The sequence below is a fragment of the Delphinapterus leucas genome, chromosome 8 (assembly GCF_059928025.1).
Source record: "Delphinapterus leucas isolate spDelLeu-1000000601 "Yukka" chromosome 8, BTC_Dleu_Yukka2, whole genome shotgun sequence".
Lineage (NCBI taxonomy): Eukaryota > Metazoa > Chordata > Mammalia > Artiodactyla > Monodontidae > Delphinapterus > Delphinapterus leucas.
Genome location: NC_143136.1, coordinates 34,982,095 through 35,001,364, shown reverse-complemented (window position 1 = coordinate 35,001,364; position 19,270 = coordinate 34,982,095). Strand labels below are relative to the sequence as shown.

At 45.0% G+C, this 19,270-nt stretch overlaps 1 long non-coding RNA gene across 8 annotated transcripts in view; it reads right to left on the bottom strand.

Annotated features, from left to right (window-relative positions):
• The window catches only part of LOC115802101 (uncharacterized), a 94,083-nt gene extending 79,771 nt beyond the window's left edge, over nt 1-14,312 (bottom strand). For 2 of the 8 annotated variants that reach the window (XR_016394049.1, XR_016394055.1), the window contains exon 1: nt 13,920-14,312. This is a non-coding gene — a long non-coding RNA (uncharacterized LOC115802101). The remainder of the gene's footprint in view (nt 1-13,919) is intronic. The other 6 variants (XR_016394050.1, XR_016394052.1, XR_016394051.1 and 3 more) reach the window with 5 other exon arrangements.
• Between the last annotated feature and the right edge of the window lie 4,958 nt (nt 14,313-19,270).

The following is a 19,270-nucleotide window of genomic DNA, read 5'->3' as shown; positions in this document are numbered from 1 at the left end:
CTGAACACAGAAATTGGCAGGGGAGGGGGTTGGACATAAACATTCAGTGTATAACAACCTCTAACCTTATTCTATCCCTCAAGTCTCCTCTCCTCCCAATGACCCCAGCCAGACTGACTGGCCCACAGTTTCCCTGCTATCGCATCTGTCGTCTGAACACCATTTAGCAGTTTGGGTCAGTTCCACAAGCACATTCTGTGTGAGGCATTGTGTGGCACCAAGGGAGAACCACAGTAACGATATGTCTGCCCCGAGGCAGTCAGTCTAGTGGAGAAGCAGCCATGGAAACAGCACTGGCCATACCAACCTCCCCGTGCTGGGGACTGTACACTGAGGGCTCCAATTCTCTCTTCACCCCCAGCTGGACTGCAAGCCTTAGAGTTGGGTGGCATGTCTTATTTCTTCTGCCTCCATCGCTGAGCTGCGATATTCATAAAATGCTAACTTATTGGAAAAGGTTTGCGATATAGTGGCTTTAAAATCAGGTGACTGCAACTACTGAGCCTGCGCGTCTGGAGCCTGTGCTCCGCAACAAGAGAGGCCGCGACAGTGAGAGGCCCGCGCACTGCGATGAAGAGTGGCCCCCGCTCGCCACAACTAGAGAAAGCCCTCGCACAGAAACGAAGACCCAACACAGCCATAAATAAACAAATAAATTTATAAAATCAGGTGACTGGAACTTCCCTGATGGCGCAGTGGTTAAGAATCTGCCTGCCAATGCAGGGGACACGAGTTCGAGCCCTGGTCCAGGAAGATCCCACATGCCGTGGAGCAACTAAGCCTGTGGGCCACAACTCCTGAGCCTGCGCTCTAGAGTCCGTGAGCCACAACTACTGAGCCCATGTGCCACAACTACTGAAGCCCGTGTGCATAGAGACTGTGCTCCGCAACAAGAGAAGCCACTGCAAGGAGAAGCCTGCGCGCAGTAGCAAAGACCCAGTGCAGCCAAAAAAAATCAGATGACTAGGTTCAAATCCCAGCTCTGCCACTTAAACTAGCTGTGTGGTTTTTTTTTTTAACATCTTTATTGGAGTATAATTGCTTTACAATGGTGTGTTAGTTTCTGCTTTATAACAAAGTGAATCAGCTATACATATACATATATCCCCATGTTTCCTCCCTCTTGCTTCCTCCTCCCACCCTCCCTATCCCACCCCTCTAGGTGGTCACAAAGCACCGAGCTTATCTCCCTGTGCTACGCGGCTGCTTCCCACTAGCTATCTATTTTACATTTGGTAGTGTATAAGTGTCCATGCCACTCTCTCACTTTGTCCCAGCTTCCCCTTCCCCCTCCCCGTGTCCTCAAGTCCATTCTGTACATCTGCGTCTTTATTCCTGTCCTGCCCCGAGGTTCTTCAGAACCATTTTTATTTTTTGGATTCCATATATATGTGTTAGCATACAGTATTTATTTTTCTCTTTCTGACTTACTTCACTCTGTATGACAGTCTCTAGGTCCATCCACCTCACTACAAATAACTCAATTTCATTTCTTTTCATGGCTGAGTAATATTCCATTGTATATATCTGCCACATCTTATTTATCCATTCACCTGTTGATGGACATTTAGGTTGCTTCCATGTCCTGGCTATTGTAAATAGAGCTGCAATGAACATGGTGGTACATGACTCTTTTTGAATTATGGTTTTCTCAGGGTAGATGGCCAATAGTGGGATTGCTGGGTCGTATGGTAGTTCTATTTGTAGTTTTTTAAGGAACCTCCATACTGTTCTCCATAGTGGCTGTATCAATTTACATTCCCACCAACAGTGCAAGAGGGTTCCCTTTTCTCCACACCCTCTCCAGCATTTATTGTTTGTAGATTTTTTGACGATGGCCATTCTGACTGGTGTGAGGTGATACCTCACTGTAGTTTTGGTTTGCATTTCTCTAATGATTAGTGATGTTGAGCATTCTCTCATGTGTTTGCTGGCAATCTGTGTATCTTCTTTGGAGAAATGTCTATTTCGTTTTTTAACCTTAGGCAAGTTTTTGACCTGTCGGTGCCTCAGCTTCTGCACCTGTCAACTAGAGAAAAAAAATGGTACCTACCTAGTAGAGGTCCTGCATTAAATGAGCTGAGCTGTAAAAGTCTTTAACATAGTCTGACACATATTAACAGCTAAATAAGTACTAGCGATAGATATTATCAGCCTCTGCCACCTGATAGGATGGGGTGATAGGATAGGGTGGGCAGGGGAGAAGGAGTCCAAGGTAAGTCCGAGGTTATACTCAGGTGAGTGGAGGAAGTGCCTTTAACAGAAGTAGACAACACAGGAGGAGCTGCTTTCAAAGGCAAGGTGGAGAATTTGATTTTAGATTTATAGCCTGGTAGTCAGCCAAGGGGTTTATCCAACAGGCAGTTAATTCAGGATTGGCAAGAGGTCTGGGCCGCAGACAGATTCATGAGTCAGTGCAAATTAGTCATTAGAGCCAGGAAGCACTGAACACCTGGAAAGAAGTGGTGAGCGCTGGAGTCTGGGCACACAGCCAGAGCAGGAACACACCTTCAGGCAGAGCCAACGTCTGCCACGGGGAAGGGGGAGACCACTAGACCGCAAGATCTGAAAGGCCCTGAAAAGTCCCCCATTACACACCTACTTAAAACAAAAACCCTCTCCTCCGCCGAAAAGCACAAGATCACACCCCTGCAGTGGATGAACCCCAGCAAGCCTCGATTAATGTGCACCTAACTCCAGGGGGGCTGAGGGTCTCAAAACTCGGGTGAGGAGCCATGGACTCCGGTCTGCGGGCTGATGGGCAAATGTCACTTGGCAGTGGCATGGATGAGGCCAGCCAGGCGGGAGAGGCGGTCACAGGAAATAAGCCGCGGAACGCTGGGCGACTTCGGGGGAAAACGCGCACAGGCTCAAACCGTTTGCGGCCTGGGAAGCGTTCGGTGATGTGCAGCTCACCCAGACCGGGTCTGGAGCCACTGGCCACTCTGACCAGCCTCTCCCGGTGCCCAAACACCCGTCTCGCCATAAATCCGAGACCGCCAAGGCCTGGCGAGGGTCCCGCCGAGATGCGAAGCGCCTGGTGATGAGCGAGGAATGAATGCTACCTGCTCAACCGAACTTCCCGCGGGACACGGTCGCTTTGCTTTCTCAGATAAGAGTCAACGGAGAGCGTGGTCGTGCGCCCACCAGGTCCGGGGCGCGGCCGAGCTTCTCGGGCGGGGAGAAGTCACCGGGGCGGGGGTCACCGGGCCGGGGCGGGGCTGGGCGGAGGTCCGGACGCGCAAGCGCGAAGCACCGGCCGCGCCAAGGTCCGCCCCGCGAGGCCCCTGGGCACCGCGGCCGTTGGGCCGTTGACGCCGCGACGCGGGGAGGACCAGGACCCAGACAAGCCAGCCAGCCCCGCCAGGACCCGCTCGCGGGGACCAGGGGACAATGACCAGGCCAGCAGCAGCCATCCTCAGTTCTCCCTCCAGGGCATCCTTGTAAAGAAAGAGCACCGCCGGGCGTCTTGAGGACCCATGACCACAAGACCAGAGTGGTGGCGTTTATCCTTGTGCTCTGGAGCAAAGAGAATTTAGGCCAAACCTGTTTAAGCCAGCCTGGCTGTTTTCTGCTGTAGATTCAGTGGTTCTTGAAAAGCGTCTTGGTAGGAAAAAGAAACTGAAAACTGTACCAGGCAAGGGCCGAAGGAAACCGTTCTGTAAAGAGAAGTGCTTAGTGGTGACCAGCCAGGATGCTGGAGCGAGGCTACCTGGGTTTGAGTCCTGGCTTTACTACTTCTAGGGTATGACCTTGGGCAAGTTTCTTAAACTCTCATGCCTTGGTGTTTTGGACCTGTAAATGGGTACTATAATAGTCCTTGCCTCATTAGATTGATCTGAGGATTAAATAAGCTAATACTTAGAACAGCGCCTGGCACATAGTGAGCACTCAATAAAAATGAACTCTTATTGTCATTCCAGAATGCAGGTGCCTTCACCAGTGCAGAGTCATGGCGGCATTGCTGGTCCTGCAGAGAGAATGAAGCTACCAAAGAGAACACAGACACAGGATGCTCAAGTTAAACAAAGCCACAGCATCATGCAGTCCTTTTCATTAAAAAATTAAATAGCCGTCTAGAAAGTTGTGAAGCAAAGTGGAGAGAGGCCAAGACTTCAGTAGAAATCACTGAAAGGGATTTTGTACTTAAAGACTTTTCTTTGAGCAAGTGCCTAAGTAAAAGTTAGCAACTGTCTGTGATGAGCACTGAAAGCCCTGAAATAAGTAGTGGGACTCCTAGCAGGACAAGAACAGCAGAAGAAGGTCCAGAAAGAACATAGACTATCGTCTGAGCCACAGTGGATAGGCTTATTATCAGTTCTTTAGTACGAAAGAACAGGATAGACCCACTCTAAAATCTTCAGGATAAAGCTCATTACAGTATAAATTTAGTCATTCTTTTTAAAAGAGCATCCATTTTGTCTTTATAAAGTCATAGGTGAACCAGGCTTTGTGCTAGACATTGGAAACACATGGTGAACAAGACAGACCCTGCCCGCATGGAGTTTATGATCCTAGGAGAGACCTGACATTAACCGAGTAATCACACAAATGTCATTGCAAGCTTTGTTAAGTGCTCAGAAGAAATATGAAATGCTCAGTGAAGATAATATAAGGGACTTTGAAACTTGGGAGTCCAGCAGCTTTCTGAGAGAGCAACAGCAATGGCACGCCCTGAGGATAAGGGGACGTTGCCTGGGCAAGAACTGCAGCAGACGGTGCCAGGGAAGAGCATGCTTGAAGGCTCTGCGGTGGGAAATGAGGGGTGTGAGCCAGCGACTGGGAGAAGGCCTGTGCAGGGAGCATGTCAGTGGGATGGAGAGCCTGCCAGGCAGGACCATGTTAACATCTTTCTTCCAAATACAGGGCAGGTCACTGAGGGGTTTAGGCACACGCAGTTGACATTGACATATTCAGATTTGTGTTTTCAACGGATCCTTCCAGTTGCAGTGTGGAAGCAAGTTTGAGGGACTAGAACGGAAAACAGAAGTCTATTTTGGGAGGCTCTCAACCTGGCTGTTAGAGTCAAAGTTATGGTGCCCACAACCAAATACAGAGACCCCTTTACTGAGTCGGATCCCAAGAGGCTCATACCTATCTGGGTGCTCCGCATGCTAGAGTGACACCCAAACCATAGGAGTCCATGTGACCACAGTGAAGCTTTTATTTGGGTAAATTTAGTTGAATCAAAAAGGTGTCAAGAATAACATTAGCCATATAGAAGTTTGTGAAAATAATGGGTTTGACCTAGTGAACTAAGCTGGGAATGTGAGACTGAAATAATTAGCTGATGTGCTGGGGTTTGAAGAGGCTGTCTGATTTCAGGACAACTGAGAGACAGAGGAATTAAACAGATGAAGATCAAATTACTATACCAATTTTATTAAAAGCAAAGTTGAAGAATTGGCTTAGGGCTGTGGGCAAGCCATGTTGCACATATTCCACTTCTGAATTCAACCTGCCCTGATCGTAGTGGGCCCTGTGACTGGGGCAGGTGGTACAAGATGGGGCCTGTTTGGGGGACTTTTGCCTTTGGGGGCTCCTTCCTCCATAAACAAATATTAGAAATTATATTTTACGGCTGAATTGGTACAAAAGTATAATCCAGGGTGGTTTATATTCATTTTTTCTTCTGATTTTAAAAGAAAAGAAAACAATTCGTGGCCCTCTGAACTGGGGTACGTCAGCCCAGCAGAGGGCAGAATCCTAGAGTCGCAGGCAGGTAGGTCCTGAGATGGAGGAGAGGGGATTTGAGCTGAAAGTGCCAGTAATGGACAGTGCTACTCTCATAGGGTCCGCCCATGGAGCATGACTGGTTGTCCCTTCAGCAAAGTACACTAGGATCCAAATAAATGTTCTGGTCCTGGCTGACCAAATTTGTGTACCAGCAGATTCCAGTCCCCATGGATCCATGTACCAAGCGGCATTAAGAAATACAGTCTGGTAGCCAAAAATAATGTTAGTGTGTTTTCCAGTCTTTGTGTCTCCTGAAGAATGTTCATTGAAATCTGTAACTCATCACACCTCCAGAAAGCCTGTTTCCTCCTAATTCGTTCAAGCCCTGCAACTAACTGCCCTTACTGCAAACCCACCTGTCTAACCCTAGTCTGGCTTGTCTGTCTTCCCCAACTCTTTCTTCCTTTTGTTTCCTCCCCACCATTAACCTGCTTGTTCTCCAGGAAAGGAAGCACAGAGACCTGTGGGGAGGGGGAAATGCCCCTCCCTGTGAGGGGTAGAGAGGAGGAAGGAGGAAGGGGTGGGAAGGACTCACCTACTGCGTCAGTCTTTGCCCTGTCACACCGCAGAAGCCAGAAGCCTTAAAAAATAGCCCGTTTTGTTACAATGACAACAGACAATGTCTAATAGAAAAAGAAATGCCCTATAGCAGGGCCCAGCTAGAGATGCAGGTAAGCCAGCGGGCACAGGAGGTGCCGGGTAGGGAGCGGGGAGTGGCAGAGAGGCCACACCCCCGTTTTTGACCGGAAGAAGAGAAGGGCAGTGTTATCCAGCCCTCCATGTGCCCGTTTGTCTTAGCTCCTGGGGTAGAGAGCAACTGCATGGCAGAAGAATGCTATGGAATTCTTGGCCAGCCACTTGGTGGGCAGAACCGAGGGCTCCATTGCATAGATGAACCAGAATTCAAAAACAACAACATCAAGTACAGATTGTAAATTATAGGCAAAAGCTATGGAAATGTTTGAGGAAAGCAGTACTCTTTAAACAATTCTGTCCTAAGGGGCCTTATTTCTGTCTAGGTGTTTGATTTGTTACACATGGACAAGTGGCATGTGTGTGTTTCAACAGCTGGTGCTTTTATTAGACTCCAGAGGCTGGTTCCATGAAATCTCCAGGCCTGTGATGCAGCCCAGCTCCCAACATGACCTGCATTTCCAGGGAGGATGAGAAGTCCATAGTTTTACATCTTTGAGCAAACAAGATCCATGCCTACTGATAAGGCAAGACCTCAAGAAATATCTAACTCCAAGGGATAACTGCCCATTTTCACATGATAGGAGAAACCATATCTCTGTATTATTACAAGCTCAAACAAGCCCTGGAAGGAACTCTGTGCTATTAAATCTTAAGGAACAGTTGGTGTTCTATATATACACATTTCTACTCACCAGGGAGACACTGCAGCTCCATCTGCTTGAAAACGATGTCGAAATAACCTGGACCTGGAATTGCCAACACATCTCAGGAGGGTGGTACTGGGTCTTTCAACCAAGCAGTTTCCATCAGTGGTGAAACTAAGCCAACCCAGCGAGGGGCTAGAAGGCACCCAGAGTCAAGCCATACAATTTTTAAAAACATGATGGATAAAAGCTAGGGGATAAATTACCATGACATTTAAAAGCTGCAATAGTTTCTATTTCACAGGCAGTGAAAACTTTATTACTCTGTTAGGGTAGACTATTCCAGCATTCCAAGGAAACTGAGAATTATTCTCTGTCTCACAGGTGGTTGAGGAAACAAGGATGAGAAATTACAAATAGGAATCTCATAGGGCACAGACTCACTTGTACAAAACATGTAACTATCTTTGGGTGCCTCAGAACCTCATTTGTAAAATGGAGATTTGATTCCTACCTCAAAGATTATCAAAATGGGGGGCCTTCAATATGGTGAAGGAGTAAGATGTGGAGATCACCTTCCTCCCCACAAATATATCAGAACTAAATCTACATGTGGAACAGCTCCTACAGAACACCTACTGAACGCTGGCAGCAGATCTCAGACTTCCCAAAGGGCAAGAAAATCCCCATGTACCTGGGTAGGGTAAAAGAAAAACGAAAAAACAGAGACAAAAGAGTAGGGATGGGACCTGCACCAGTGGGAGGGAGGTGTGAAGGAGGAAAGGTTGCCACACACTAGGAAGCCCCTTCACTGGCAGAGACAGGGGGTGAGCCGGGAGGGAAGCTTCAGAGCCATGGAGGAGAGCGCCGCAACAGGGGTGCGGAGGGCAAAGTGGAGAGACTCCCGCACAGAGGGTCGGTGCTGACTGGCACTCACCAGTCCGAGAGGCTTGTCTGCTCCCCCTCCAGGGCGGGCTGGGCTGGGAGCTGAGGCTTGGGCTTTGGTCGGAGCGCAGGGAGAGGACTGGGGTTGGCTGCGTGAACACAGCCTGAAGGGGGCTGGTGCGCCACAGCTAGCTGGGAGGGAGTCTGGGAAAAAGTCTGGACCTGCCTAAGAGGCAAGAGACCATTGTTTTGGGGTGTGTGAGGAGAGGGGATTCCTTCCCCGTCTGCACACAGAAGGCAGAACACCACCTAAATGAGCTCCAGAGACCAGCATGAGCCGCAGCTATGAGCTCGGACACCAGAGACGGACACCAGAGATGGGTATGAAACGCTAACACTGCTGCTGCAGCCACCAAGAATCCTGTGTGCAAGCACAGGTCAGTACACACACACACACACACACACACACACACACACACACACCAGGAGCCTGTGCAGCCTGCCACTGCCAGGGTCCTGTGATCCAGGGACAACTTCCCCAGGAGAACACATGGCGTGCCTCAGGCTGTTGCAACATCATGATGGCCTCTGCCGCTGCAGGCTGCCCCACATTCCAATTATAACTACCGTACCCCTCCCTCCCCCAGGCATGAGTGAGCAAGAGCCCTCTAATCAGCCACTCCTTTACCACCCTCCTGCCTGGGTGGGGAACAGATGCCTGAGGGTGACCTACACGCAGAGGTAGGGCCAAAACCAAAGCTGAACCCCAGGGACTGTGCAAACAAAGAAGAGACAGGGAAATTTCTCCCTGCAGCCTCAGGAGCAGCAGATTAAATCTCCACAATCAACTTGATGTGCCCTGCATCTGTGGAATACATGAATAGACAATGAATCATCCCACAATTGAGGCAGTGGACTTTGGGAGCAACCGCAGACTTGGGGTTTGCTGTCTGCGACTGATTTGTTTCTGATTTTTATGTTTATCTTAGTATAGTTTTTAGCACTTGTTATCATTGGTGGATTTGTGTATTGGTTTGGTTGCTCTCTTTTTGTTATTATTATTACTTTTAAAATTTTTCTATTTAAATTTTTTTAATTTTTAATTTTAGTAATTAAAATCTTTATTTATTATTATTATTTCTTTTTTTCTCCCTTTTCTTCTGAGCCATGTGGCTGACAGGGTCTTGGTGCTCCAGCCTGGTGTCAGGCCTGAGCCTCTGAGGTGGGAGAGCCGAGTTCAGGACACTGGACCACCAGAGACCTCCCGGCCCCACGTAATATCAATCAATGAGAGATCTCCCAGAGATCTCCATCTCAATGCTAAGACCCAGCTCCACCCAACAGCCAGCAAGCTCCAGTGCTGGATGCCCCATGCCAAACAACTAGCAAGACAGGAACACAACCCCACCCATTAGCAGAGAGGCTGCCTAAAATCATACTAAGTTCATAGGCACCCCAAAACACATCACTGGACACAGCCCTGCCCACCAGGAAGACAAGGTCCAGCCCCACGCACCAGAACACAGGCACCTGTTCCCTCCACCAGGAAGCCTACACAAGCCACTGAACCAACCTTACCCACTGAGGGCAGACACCAAAAACAACGGGAGCTACGAACTGCAGCCTGTGAAAAGGAGACCCCAAACACAGTAAGTTAAGCAAAATAAGAAGACAGAGAAATAAGCAGCAGACGAAGGAGCAAGGTAAAATCCCACCAGACCAAACAAATGAAGAGGAAATAGGCAGTCTACCTGAAAAAGAATTCAGAGTAATGATAGTAAAGATGATGCAAAATCTTGGAAATAGAATGGAGAAAATACAAGAAACTTTTTAAAAAGACCTAGAAGAGCTAAAGAGCAAACAAAGATGAACACCACAATAAAATGCAACTTAAAATTCTCTAGAAGGAATCAATAATAGAATAACTGAGGCAGAAGAACGGATAAGTGACCTGGAAGATAAAATAGTCGAAATAACTACCACAGAGTAGAATAAAGAAAAAATAATGAAAAGAATTGAGGACAGTCTCAGAGACCTCTGGAACAACATTAAACGCACCAACATTCGAATTATAGGGGTCCCAAAAGTAGAAAAGAAAAAGAAAGGGTCTGAGAAAATATTTGAAGAGATTATAATTGAAAACTTCCCTAACATGGAAAAGGAAATAGTCAATCAAGTCCAGGAAGCACAGAGAGTCCCATACAGGATAAATCCAAGGAGAAACATGCCAGGACACATATTAATCAAACTATCAAAAATTAAATACAAAGAAAAAATATTAAAAGTAGCAAGGGAAAAGCAACAAATAACATACAAGGGAATCCCCATAAGGTTAACAGCTGATCTTTCAGCAGAAACTCTGCAAGCCAGAGGGAGTGGCAGGACATATTTAAAGTGATGAAAGGGAAAAACCTACAACCAAGATTACTCTACCCAACAAGGATCTCATTCAAATTCGACGGAGAAATTAAAACCTTTACAGACAAGCAAAAGCTAAGAGAATTCAGCACCACCAAACCAGCTTTACAACAAATGCTAAAGGAACTTCTCTAGGCAGGAAACACAACAGAAGGAAAAGACCTACAAAAATAAACCCAAAACAATTAAGAAAATGGTAGTAGGAACATACATATCGATAATTACCTTAAATGTAAATGTATTAAATGCTCCAACCAAAAGACATAGACTGGCTGAATGGATACAAAAACAAGATCTGTATGTATGTTGTCTACAAGAGGCCCACTTCAGACCTAGGGACATGTACAGACTGAAAGTGAGGGGATGGAAAAGATATTCCATGCAAATGGAATCAAAAGAAAGCTGGAGTAGCAATACTCATATCAGACAAAATAGACATTTTTGTTGTTGCTGTTGGGGTATGGACTTTAACACTGTATTTTGAAGTCCTGTTATTAAATAAATCACTGTTAGGATTTTTAAGTATTTCTGATAAATTGTCACATTTATCATTATTTTTGGTAATACTTCTTTTTTTGCTCTTAATTGTATACTTCTTTCTTGAAATGTTGTTTGATGTTTCTATAATCACACTCTCTCTCTACTTATTGTTTGAATGGTTTATAATTTGTGTCTTTTTATTTTCAATCCAGACAAAATAGACTTTAAAATAAAGACTATTACAAGAGACAAAGAAGGACACTGCATAATGATCAAGTGATCAATCCAAGAAGAAGATATAACAATTGTAAATATTTATGCACCCAACACAGGAGCATCTCAATACATAAGGCAAATGCTAACAGCCGTAAAAGGGGAAATTGACAGTAACACAATAATAGTAGGGGACTTTAACACTCCACTTTCACCAATGGACAGATCATCCAAAATGAAAATAAATAAGGAAACACAAGCTTTAAATGACACATTGGACCAAATAGACTTAATTGATATTTATAGGCCATTCCATCCAAAAGCAGCAGAATACACTTTCTTCTCAAGTGCTCATGGAACATTCTCCAGGATAGATCATATCTTGGGTCTCAAATCAAGCCTTAGTAAATTTAAGAAAATTGAAAATGCATCAAGTATCTTTTCCAACCACAACTATGAGACTAGATATCAATTACAGGAAAAAAACTATAAAAAATACAAACACATGGAGGCTAAACAATACACTACTAAATAACCAAGCAATCACTGAAGAAATCAAAGAGAAAATCAAAAAATACCTAGAAACAAATGACAATGAAAACACGATGACCCAAAACCTGTGGGGTGCAGCAAAAGCAGTTCTAACAGGGAAGTTTACAGCAATACAATCTTACCTCAAGAAACAAGAAAAATCTCAAATAAACAGCCTAACGTTACACCTAAAGCAATTAGAGAAAGAAGAACAAAAAAAAAACACCCCAAAGTTAGCAGAAGGAAAGAAATCATAAAAATCAGATCAGAAATAAATGAAAAAGAAATGAAGAAAACAACAGCAAAAATCAATAAAACTAAAAGGTGGTTCTTTGAGAAGATAAACAAAATTGATAAACCATTAGCCAGACTCATCAAGAGAAAAAGGGAGAAGACTCAAATCAACAGAATTAGAAATGAAAAAGGAGAAGTAACAACTGATACTGTAGAAATACAAAGGATCATGAGAGATTACTACAAGCAACTCTATGCCAATAAAATGGACAACCTGGAAGAAATGGAAAAATTCTTAGAAAAACACAACCTTCCGAGACTGAACCACGAAGAACTAGAAAATATGAACAGACCAATCACAAGCACTGAAATTGAAACTGGGATTAAAAATCTTCCAACAAACAAAAGCCTAGGACCAGATGGCTTCACAGGCGAATTCTATCAAACATTTAGAGAAGAGCTAACACCTATCCTCCTCAAACTCTTCCAAAATATAGCAGAGGGAGGAACACTCCCAAACTCATTCTACAAGGCCATCATCACCCAGATACCAAAATCGGACAAAGATGTCACAAAAAAAGAAAACTACAGGCCAATATCACTGAGGAACATAGATGCAAATATCCTCAACAAAATACTAGCAAACAGAATTCAACAGCACATTAAAAGGATCATACACCATGATCAAGTGGGGTTTATTCCAGGGATGCAAGGTTTCTTCAATATATGCAAATCAATGAATGTCATACAACACATTAACAACTTAAGGAATAAAAACCATATGATAATCTCAGTAGACTCAGAAACAGCTTTTGACAAATTTCAACACCTATTTATGATAAAAACTCTCCAGAAAATGGGCATAAAGGGAACCTACCTCAACATAATATAGGCCATATGTGATGAACCCACAGCCAACATCATTCTCAATGGTGAAAAACTGAAACCATTTCCACTAAGATCAGGAACAAGACAAGGTTGCTCCCTCTCAGCACCATTATTCAACATAGTTTTGGAAGTTTCAGCCACAGCAATCAGACAAGAAAAAGAAATAAAAGGAATCCAAATGGGAAAAGAAGAGGTAAAACTGTCACTGTTTGCAGATGACATGATACTATACATAGAAAATCCTAAAGATGCCACCAGAGAACTACTAGAACTAATCAATGAATTTGGTAAGGTTGCAGGATACAAAATTAATGCACGTGAGTGTGGGAGGGAAGGAGACGCAAGAGGGAAGAGATATGGGAACATATGTATATGTATAACTGATTCACTTTGTTATAAAGCAGAAACTAACACACCATTGTAAAGCAATTATACTCCAATAAAGATGTTAAAAAAAATTAATGCACAGATACAGAGTGAAGTAAGTCAGAAAGAGAAAAACAAATACCGTATGCTAACACATATATATGGAATCTAAAAAAAAAAAGAACCTAGGTTCTGATGAACATAGGGACAGGACAGGAATAAAGATGCAGACGAAGAGAGTGGAGTTGATGATAGGAGGAGGGGGAAGGGTAAGCTGGGACGAAGTGAGAGAGTAGCTTTGACATATAGACACTACCATATGTTACATAGATAGCTAGTGGGAAGCAGATGCATAGCACAGGGAGATCAGCTCAGTGCTTTATGACTAGAGGGGTGGGATATGGAGGGTGGGAGGGAGATGCAAGAAGGAGGGGATATGGGGTTATATGTATACATATAGCTGATTCACTTCATTATACAGCAGAAACTAACACAACATTGTAAAGTAATTATACTCCAATAAAGATGTTAAAAAATAAAAAGATTATCACAAATATTAAATGAGCTAATACAGGGAAGCTTTTCACTCAGCATGTACTTGAGTACTGAATAAAGGTTAGCTATTACACACCTGTAATATATTTTATATATTCATTTACTATATGTATATATAGTAATTATATATATATATGTAAATATATATGTTTAAATTCTTTCTCAAGCTCTATTCCACCTTGCAGCAGAAACTGAGTCCTACTCAATGGAAACCCAGCAGTACAAAGATCCTGTAGTAGATTTGGGACAGTGGCATTAGGAGAAGACACTCACCTTTGGCATCCCTGTCTCTGTGCCTGGCATTTCTGCATTTCTTTTTGCATTCCTGATGTAAGAACCGCACTCTGAAGGCTGGGAGTGTGGCAGGCCCTCACCAATACCTGAAGAGTGGGATAAGGAGTGGCAAGTGGGAAGCACATCAGCTAATATTTCCTGCCACAATAGAAATATGACTTTACAGTTCCCATGGAGTTTGTGCTTATATATCATCTGGGAGCTGATGACTCTTAAATTGGCATCTACAGTCTGGATGACTCCTCTGACCTCCAGATTCCTATATCCAATTGACATGTGCACTTGAAGGTCAAATAAGCAACTCAAACTGAACAGACCCAGGAGAAGACTCTTGGCTCCCTTGCTCCCACCCCCAACGTTACAAACCCAGTCCTCCTATCTCAGCAAATGGCTCCACAGTTCACCCACCTGCTCAAGCCAGAAACCTAGGACTGATCCTTGAGTCCTCTCTTTCCTTTACCTCCACCTGTATGTCATCTATCAACTGATCCAGTTGGTTCTACCTCCAAAATTCATACCAAGTCTGTCCCCTTCTCTCCGTCTCTGATGCCACCACCTTACGCCCTAGTCTAATTCCCCATCAACCCCGTCAATAGCTTCAGATCTGGTCTCCAGGCTACGCTCTTATCAGCAATAACTCATTCTCTGTACAGTGGAATGATCTAATATAAATCATGTTACATCCCAGCTCAAAACTCTCCATGGCATCCCTTCCCACCTAGAAACCTGCGAACCCCTCTCCCTGGCCCTGCCATCTCTGACCTTCTCTCATGCCATCTTCCTCCTTCTCTCCACACACACCCACACTGGCTTTCTTCCTGCTTTTCAACATGACAAGCTCATTTCTTCCTTGGGGCCACTTGGGGCTCTTTTCCTGTGCCTTCTCTCAGCAGGCTGGCCTTTAGGACTCAGCTCAGACGCACCGCAGTGCTGAATACCCAAAACTAAACTAGTCTTTTAAGTCAGTTTGTATCACCTTCCCCTCTTTATCACATGGCTTACCATTTCCTGAAGTTAACTTATTTCTCTAGTTGTTTTTATCCCATCACATTCTAAATACAGGGCATTTTGTTGTGTTGGCCAAAAAGTTCGTTTGGGTTTTTCTGTAAGATGTTAAAGGGAAACCCAAACAAACTTTTTGGCCAACCCAATATGTAGTACTTTACGGTTCCCACAGAACTCACACACACACACCCCTAAGATCCAGGAGAACAGGGATCTTGTCAGGCACGCAAATATTTTTGAATAAATGAATCATCTTATTTGATACTCATATTCCTCTCACTCATTCTCATGCAATTCATATGCAAGGATAAAACTACTTGTAAATCTCTGAAACATAATATGCAATTTCAAACTTCCTTGACTTTACATGGTGGTTCCTTCTGCTGAAATGTCCTTTCTTTGTTCTTGTATTCATCCTTCAAACCCCTGTTTGGGTAAGGAGCACGCAGAGGCATGAGGATGGGAACTGCGGAGGCAGCAAGGCAGGGGAGGGTGGGGCTGTACTGCCCAGCTGGTGAGGTCAGAACTTGGGGCTTGAAGGAAGATCGGAGTCTCTGTAGTGAAATTCTGTCCCAAACCCGGAGCCCTCCCTCTCCTCAAGACAGGAAGCAAAGGGAGGCAGCTTTGAATATCCAACAACCCACTCACCGTCTCCATCTGCACCACGTGCATGTTTTTTAGGGTTCCCAAACTTTACGTATCCAAATAGAACTTGAGATGTAAAAGACAACTCCAGTCCCCTGCTCAGCCCAAAAGCTGTGGAGACTTTTCTTTTTTTTTTTTTTTGTGATACGCGGGCCTCTCACTGTTGTGGCCTCTCCCGTTGCAGAGCACAGGCTCCAGACGCGCAGGCTCAGCGGCCATGGCTCACGGGCCCAGCCGCTCCGCAGCATGTGGGATCATCCAGGACCGGGGCACGAGCCCGTGTCCCCTGCATCGGCAGGCGGACTCTCAACCACTGCGCCACCAGGGAAGCCCTGTGGAGACATTTTTGATTCCACCCCCCCCACACACACACACCCCTCACATCCAATCTGTCAGCAAATCTGGCCCCTTCTTACCACTCCCCCAACTGTCACCCTAGTCCAAGCCTCATCATCCCTTGACTAGGCCAATGTCATAACTTCTAATTCTCTCTCTTCTCCCACCCTTGCCCCTACCCTTCATTCTCTGCAAACAGCTGAGCCATCGTTTTAAAACTTAGACCCTGTCACCCCCTCCTAAAAGCCCTCCAATAGCTTCCCATCATATTTAGACAGCTCAGCAAAACCTTTACCATGCCTACCAGGCCTCCCTACATGCTCTGGCCCAGACTCTGCTCACTGGCAACTCCTCCAGCCTCATTTCCTACCATGTTTCCATCTGGAGCACAGGAAGGAGGTCAAAGACACAGACTTTGGAGGAACTCTGTCACCATGGTCTATGTGACATTGGACAAGTTGCCTAATGTCTCTGTGCCTCAGTTTCTGCATCTTGAAAGTGAAGATGACAATACCATTTTACCAAGCTGCTGTAGGATTAAGGGAGTCCTGAGAACGGTCTCCAGCCCATAGCAAGCTTATGTACATGTTTCTGGTTTTAAGTAGTTCAAGGTCTTAACCCTTAAATTTGAAGAAACAAGTGAATATAAAAAAAAGATTAAGGGGCTTCCCTGGTGGTGCACTGGTTAAGAATCTGCCTATCAACGCAGGGGACATGGGTTCCAGCCCTGGTCCGGGAAGATCCCACATGCTGCAGAGCAACGAAGTCCGTGCGCCACAACTACTGAGCCTGCGCTCTAGAGCCCGCGAGCCACAACTACTGAGCCTGTGTCCTCTTTTCTCTGGGTTCAGTGTTGCTGCCCTTCCTGATGAGTTTCTCTCCAATTCTCCTCTCTAATCTTGCCTGACTGTACCCAGCAGAGGAGCTGCCTGAGCCAGGGACGGCAGATAGCTTTCATCTCATGTGCCAGGTTTGATCTATTGGGAGGAGCAGCCTGGAGCACCACAGGACAGACAGAGCAGAGATTTATGTTCTCTTCTGCTCTTCCTTCACATTGGCACCTCCGTTTCACTGGGGGAGGGGAGGTGGCAGAGACAGAAGTGGCTCCCCTATAACATACTCCCTTATGACTCCCTTAGGGAATCTTCTCAGGCTAAACATTTTTATGACTTTATGTGGCTGTGAGTTATCTTGAGTCAATTTTGGAATCTACCTGTTTCCCCATCTTGGTCCTTTCCAGGTAACTCTAAGGAAAAATAATACAGAATTTACAATTGTCACATATTTAGAAAGTTCTGAAATAATGCTCCATTATTTCTCCAAAATTGTAGTTCCAAGTGTTAGAAATGGTTTCCTTTGTTGTTTTTGGTCCTTGTGAAGCCACCACCTGTCAAAAACATGCCCCCCAGGCTTCCCTGGTGGCGCAGTGGTTGAGAGTCCGCCTGCCGATGCAGGGGACATGGGTTCGTGCCCCGGTCCGGGAAGATCCCACATGCCGCGGAGCGGCTGGGCCCGTGAGCCATGGCCGCTGAGTCTGCACGTCCGGGGCCTCTGCTCCGCAGCGGGAGAGGCCACAACGGTGAGAGGCCCACGTACAGCAAAAAAAAAAAAAAATGCCCCCCAAAACAACGGATAGAATTGCCATAACATGTTGGTATTATCTTCCTAAAATCCCTTCTCTTATTTCAACAGTATAGGTCATAGAGAAGAATGGTGATCCTGAAGTAAATCTACTATTCTACTTGAGGAAAGTCTGTATCCTCACATTTTACTGCAATCGATCTGGATTGGGTGGTGAAAAAAGACCATGCTAAGACTTCTGAAGACAGTCACTCTGTATTTGCTCTAGGTAAATAAGCTTGTGTTCAATTTGTACAGTCCAGTGAACCACGAGGGTGCTAACTTTGGAAATAACTTTATGACTTTTGAGCCCCATGGTCACCTTGATGATGGTTTTATATTCAGGAGTGTGAATGTAAAAATGTCCAGCCAGGGAATCCCCCAGCGGGTCCAGCAGTTAAGACTCTGAGCTTCCATTGCAGGGGGCACGGGTTCAATCCCTGGTAGGGGAATTAAGATCCTGCATGCCGCGTGGCAGGTCCCCACCAAAAACAAGATTAAAAATGTCCAGCCACTTGCTCAAGGGTGCATGTTACTGACAATAGCTTCCCACAAGGGCATTTCATTGGCTTGTCACCTTTTTATAATCTGTATCAGAGAAAACAAGATTTTATAAATATATTTCAAAATCCCGATGTATAACTAATGCACTCCCAGCTGTTAACCTCTGATCTGGACCCTTTTTCACTTCTCACTCCTCCTGCACCTTCAATAAATAGTCAAAAAGAAACTCCTGGGTTTGGGTGCAACTATTAAAGGGTAGCACAAGGGAGTGATTGTGGCAGTGGTGACACAGATCTATGAGATAAAATTGCATAGAACTGAGTATACCCACATGATATGAGTGCATGCATAAGTGATCAAATCTGAAGAAGCTCTGGAGTCTGGTTATCAGCATGATGGCGATGTCAATTTCCTGGTTTTGCTATTGTACTGTAGTTTTGCGGGATGTCATCACTGCGGGAAGCTGGGGGATAGGCCCATAGGACCATGTACTATTTTTGCAACTTCTTGTGAGAGTATAATTGCTTCAAAATAATAAGTTAAGGGAGTTCCCTGGTGGCCTAGTGGTTAGGATTCCGGGCTTTCACTGCCGTGGCCTGGGTTCCATCCATGGTCGGGGAACTGAGATCCCACAAGCCACAAGCCGTGGCCAATAAATAAATAAATAACAAAATAGTAAGTTAAAAATAAGTATACTTATTGAGCACCTACTAAGAGCCAGGCACTGTGTTAAGTACTGAGGAGTCAGTGGTGTACAATACAATCCTGCCTCCAGAATCTTCACTTCCTTCTGCTTCTGTCCTTTTGCCTCCCAATGTGCACATCTAAAAACATGACTTCCTTTCTCCCTGTTCTTTCCTTGCCAGACTTGTCTAATAAATTGTGTGTATCTGATGCCTCATTTTCTCTCCAGCCTCCATCTTTCACTATTTAACATTTCAATCTGGTTTCCTACCCCATTATTTTACTACTGTAGCCAGTATCTTCCCCTAGTGTCCCCATTGCACTCACTATTCCAGGAATTGGCTTATAATTGAAACAAAACAAAACAAAAAACAAACAGGCCAAATCCTCCCTCACTGGTTCCGCCATCTCCCATTTACCCAGCTTCAAAATCTCAGTGTTAGTCAGCACACCGTATCACTTCCCTTTTATTACACTTCTAAATCTACTACACACTTTATCATGCTTTCTCTAGACATCTTAAAATGAAGAAATCC